At 45.0% G+C, this 5,572-nt stretch overlaps 1 long non-coding RNA gene across 1 annotated transcript in view; it reads right to left on the bottom strand.

Annotated features, from left to right (window-relative positions):
- LOC108493741 overlaps positions 1–3,672 on the bottom strand; it is a 9,961-nt gene extending 6,289 nt beyond the window's left edge. The window contains exons 1-2 of the long non-coding RNA XR_001873592.1: positions 3,598–3,672; positions 1,660–1,812 (exon numbers count right to left, since the gene is read on the bottom strand). This is a non-coding gene — a long non-coding RNA (uncharacterized LOC108493741). The remainder of the gene's footprint in view (positions 1–1,659; positions 1,813–3,597) is intronic.
- Positions 3,673–5,572: the final 1,900 nt, after the last annotated feature.

Consider the following 5,572-nt stretch of genomic DNA (forward strand, 5'->3'; position numbering starts at 1 on the left):
GAGACAGATTTAAAAACAGCCAGAAAAGACAGAAGTATGGCAACCTGAAAGGGAAATTACTCAGGAATATATACCAAGCAGCAGCGCTTGCCATCTGAGCCTCAGCAGAGAAGTGTACCAGCTTGCATCAGACCAGAATCATCACTGACTGTGCAGTTAAATTGCCAAAAATAGCTCTGTGCACCTCAGACAGGGAGACAGCTCCATCCATCCCATTCCCATGCCAGGCTTCTGCCTCACATACTCTGTCACAGAACGGTGGCTCTGTTGGGTTCGGGCAGAGGGATTTCCACCACTGCTGCTGATTCACACTTCTTGTGCTGGTTTTAAAAGCGATGCCATGTGGTGCAGTTACACCAACTGGCAGGGGAAAATCCTGCAATGCAAGAAAGCTGTAATCCTGCCTGTGCTCTCTCTTCTCCATTCTCCTTCAAATCCTGGTTCTGGTTTAAAAAGGATCTCTAATCCTTACATATTTCAACAGTCACTAAGCCATTACAGTACATGGCTACCACTGTCTTCAATCTAATTTGTCTCCAAGGATGAAACAAGACAGGAAGTCACTCCCAGTCTTCTGTCTCCAAATGGTCACTTTCCAGGAAGACCAGGAAGTCTTTAAATCTTGACATATTTATATTCACTGAAAGAGCTGCTCTTTTACTCTGGCGTCTCTCTAAGAAGCATAGCAAACTGAAAGGGTGGTCAGGCACTGAAATAGGCTGCCCAGGAAAGTGTTGCAGTCACCATTATTAGAAGTGTTCAAAAGATATGTGGATGTGGCACTTAGGGACATGGGTTAGTGGCAACATGGCAGTGATAGGTTAACAGTTGGACTCAAGGATTTTAGTGGCTTTTTCCAACCTTATTTGTTCTATGATTCTGTGAAATTCAACCCTGTCACTATGGTATAAAAGTGTGTTCAAAGCTAGAGAAAACCCTGTTCTCCATGGATATTTTCAGTCTTATAGAATAAAGTAGATGTAGCTCCCAGACATTACAGCTTACTTTTTTTGCTATGATGATAAAAGCTTTCCAAAGAAACAATAGACAAAGTGGCTGTATACCAGAGGGGAAAAAAATGAACAGCAAGTTCAGTTTGCATGGTAGGAGAGGGCAGCAATTGCAGAGCATCTATTGCAGCACAGGTTTGGTATATGCAGGAGATCAAATTGTTAGAAACAGGAGCTATGAGCATATGGGAAAAAAAAAAGAAAAATAGCTGAAACCACAGTTGTTCAAACAAATGGGCTAATTGCAGCCTTGGTTACACACACACGTGCAGGTGCAGACTGATCTCAGCCAGTATCTGTGGAAAATGCCACTTGGCAAAGGAGCACATCACACGAAAGCAAACGCTGTGCGTGCACAGAGCTTGCTGCTGGCAAACTGCACTGGGAAAGGGTCCTCTGCAGTCTCCACTGCATCACAGAGTCCTTGGAAGGGCTATGTAAAGTGTCCATATTCCATCAGCACTGGGTCAGTTCAGGTAGAGGCAGGGCTGTTTCCCTGACCTGCAGAGTGGCTCCGGATGAGGGAGAGCCCTGGTGGGGGGCTGCTGTGAGAGCTGGCACAGGGGCATCACTGCAGGGAGTTGGGGGGCTGTAAGGCTGAGAGCTGAGACTGGAATAAACACACCACACCAAGCAGCACTTTTCTCACCTCCTGCTCCCAGTTCCCATGTAGTCAAGACTGCACAGCTTCTTCCTTGCCTCTGCTCCCTGCTTGGTTGTGTAACATCTACAGCCAGCATGTAGACACCCTTTTATACGTGGGTTTTGTCCTCCTTCTTTGATTTAGGAGCTCTGGACAGCCCTGGGATCAAAGAAAAAGACAGACAGATAAAGTGCACTAGGTGAAAGCAACTGAGTTTCTTCTACCTTCTGCATTTTACTTACACCCTGCCTCCTTGTGAGAAATGCTGGGTGGAACAAGAGCAGAAAAACACAGGCAGAAGGAAAATAGAAAAGGTGTTTTGCTCAGAGCACTAAAAATATTAGCAATTTAAACAAAAATTGTTCTTTTTGTTATTCTTTAGCAGTGTCTTCTGGCTTTTGGACACAGCTGTGTGGTCCACTCTTGCTTCCTGTTCCCTTCCACTTTGTTTCACCGCAAGCCATAACTGAGCACACGATGTGGTCACTAACTGCAATGAGTTTCCCAGTGCATCAGAGCACTACCAGGCAGCTGGGCAGACAGATTTACACATCCCAGATGTACAGGGTGCTGCCTTCACGTCATGTGGGCAGCGTCAGAGAGGGTTTAAAACCAGCAGCAACCTCCCCCTTGAATTTCTCTCCCGATGCAGCTTTCCTTATATGGATGGGTTAGAAAGCAGCCAAAGAGATATCCTTAATGATTCTGGCCTGTGTCAGCAGCAAAGACCTCCAAAGTCCAGTTTGGTGTTGATAGATGAGAGCCCTGGCCCCTCTATAACCCATGCAACTCTGAGTTCCCATCCCTGGAGCTCTGCTAAACCAGTGCTCAACCCCAGAGCTTTCTCGCACCACTGGCATGAGTCAGAGGGTGCAGCACAAAATGCCTAAACCCACCCAAGAATCACAGAATCATAGAATGGTTTGGATTGGATGTGACCTTAAAGATGACCTAGTTTTGACCCCCCTGCCATGGGGGTGGCAATTTCCACTAGACCAGGTTGCTCAAAGCCCCATCCAGCCTGGCCTTGAACACTTCCAGTGATAGGCCACCCAAAACTTCTCTGGGCAGCCTGTTCCAGTGCCCCACCACCCTAAGAATATCACAGCTTGCTTTACCTGCCTTGTTTTTACCTGTTTTTATCATGAGAATATTTAGGGTCAGGTAATATGTGCTCATTCACTGCTGTAGGGAAATGACCACATGCATCTGCACATGCTCAGCCACAGGCCAGTCTGGTTTGCTGTCATTCCAATAACACCTGTTTTTTCACTGGGCTTGTTTTAAAATGATGCAGACTATTTTTTTCACTCCATTTTTGTGACACCAAAGCAGGGAGTTGAGAGTTTCTCGGTCTTTTATAAATCTGTTGTTATGAGAATGCACAAAAATGCTCCAAATCCTTTTAAATGAGAGAAAAAAAATCATACAATTTGACTTTTCTCCCAGCAGAAGAGTCCATTTCAGCTAGCTCAGAGGCGTCTGAGTTAATATCTATTTCACTTAATCTGGCAGCCTGATTTCTTTGAAGATGCACTTTCTGAATGGATTTCTGTGTGCTTGTCAGACGTTGTTTTGACAGGGCAGAAACTGGGAGAAAACATTATCTGATGAGTTCAACTCTGGACAAAGTCAGCACGAGACCCTGAGGTGTCTTTTAATACAAGCATCAGCACTGTTTCACTAAAAACCAATGGAAAATTACAGAATGCCTGAAAACTCAGCAACATCCCAGTCACTGCAGAGAAACAAGCCCTACCAGGCAGCTGCAGCCGAGGTGAGCCCTTGCCCAGCTGATGTTCAACATCAATTCCCAGCAGCAGCGATGTTTCACCACACTAATCATGTTGTCAGGGAACTCAGTTCAAATAAAATATTGCAGGGACTCCCGCTTTCCTAAAGTGCACTTGGGCAATGCACCCTGTTCCCTGCTGCCCCATGCACCTGCAAGAGCAAAAGTGTCCACAAAATGAGCAGACATGGCACTTCACCCTATGGTTTAGTGGGTGTGGTGGTATTGGTCAAAGGATGGACTTGGAGCCTTAATGATTCTATGATTCCATGATTCTGTGACCCGAGGCTGTCCCGCAGGGATGAGCAGGATGCAATGTCCAGAATCTGAGGCCACACCTTGAGTGCTGTGCCCAGTTCTGGGCCCCTCAATTCAGGAAAGACACTGAGGTGCTGGAGAGGGTCCAAAGAAGGGCAACAAAGCTGGGGTAGGATCTGGAGCACAAGTCCCATGAGGAGAGGCTGGGGGAGCTGGGGTTATTCAGCCTGGAGAAGAGGAGGCTCAGGGGAGACCTTACTGTTCTCTACAACTGCCTGAAAGGAGGGTGTAGCCAGGTGGGGGATGGTGTCTTGTCCCCGGCAACAAGTGACAGGACAAGAGGACATAGTCTTAAGCTGTGCCAGCAGAGGTTTAGGTTGGACATCAGGAGGAATTTCTTCACAGAAATGGTAATTAGGCATTAGAACAGGCTGCTCAGGGGTGTAGTGGAGTCACCGTCCCTGGAGGTGTCGAAGGAAAGGCTGGACGTGGCACTTATGGTGTTGGGCCACAGGTTGGACTCGATGATCTCAGAGGTCTTTTCCAACCTATTTGATTCTGTGATCCTATGATCACCCAGCAGGATGTGCAGCCTGCAACAATGGCCAAACCCAGCCACTGTGTCGAGATGAAGCCACAGACTAAGGCTCAGGTTTTTTCACTCCCTCTGCCCGGCACGGCCCTGAAGAGCCACATCCCCTCTGTGCACCTTGTCTCCCTTGCCGCAAAACAGGAAATTTCCTTTCTCCACCTTCATTGTTGGTGTGCTTGCTCTGCAGGGCCAGGGTGGCCTCTCTCTGGCTGTTTGCGCCGGCCTAGTACAATGGAGTCATCATCTGAGGTGTTGCCGCTGTAAAAATAGAAAGGGAGAACAATGTCTCTCTTAAAAACAAGGCTCTTCATGTATCTGATCGTGTAAAATATGCTGCTTAAAATCCATTCACTGTGCTAAGCAGTAACTCAAATCAAAGGCAAAATTCACATCATACTTGGTAATCAATAGCGGGAAGTAGCTCTGGGTTTTCTACCTTGATTCATTTCTCCTTTATTTGCAATTTTCTGTGATTTTTCTTCAAAGTCCCTTCCCTCTGAAGTCAGATGTGATCCCCATTAGTGGAACTTTTATGTAGCTGAAAAAGTGTGTCAACATTTTCTAATACAGATTAAAGCTCCAGAAAAAATGGAGGAATGAACTGTAGGGTTTTTGGGAGAGCAGTGGGAAACAGAAAAAATTGCCAGGTATGATGTTTAAGATGCTCTCTCAGAATACTTAAGAGTGTATTTCAGTCAATCCCTAAGCAAATACAGCCTTAAATAAAGCTAGGTGGAAAATAAATAATTCTTCTGCCAGGTAAAAGAATAATTTGGAGAAATGCCCAGTTTCATATAGGCTAATATTTTGATTTTTTAATTGAGCTGCCTGCTGCTACCCTGTGTTTTGCTGATTATGTTCCTTTTCCACCTAAGGAAAGAAATGAAATGTTATAAAAAATAATCATTTCATCATAAATTTCTGCTCTCTCCACCTATTGACCATTGCATTTTAAGATCATAACATTTTAACAGCAATTTACATTAAAATATATGCTGCTTGTCTCAAAATTAGTTCACTTGTTTTTCCAGTTACATGATTGATGTTTCCCACAACTGAAAGTAACTCCTCTGAGCTCAGCAGAGCTGCCTCTGATGTTCACAAGGTGGAAGAGAAGGTGAATTAAACCTAACAAATCTTTTCAAGAGTAAATACAGTCTAAATGGAGTTACAGCTAACAGAGAGTGCAAGACATTCCTGGAAATACAGATGAATTAGAACATTTGATTCTAAAAATTGCATTCAAGCGTGGAATTATTAACAGAAAAGTTAAATTA

Source organism: Lepidothrix coronata, unplaced genomic scaffold (assembly GCF_001604755.1).
Source record: "Lepidothrix coronata isolate B3197 unplaced genomic scaffold, Lepidothrix_coronata-1.0 Scaffold19, whole genome shotgun sequence".
NCBI classification, from domain to species: domain Eukaryota; kingdom Metazoa; phylum Chordata; class Aves; order Passeriformes; family Pipridae; genus Lepidothrix; species Lepidothrix coronata.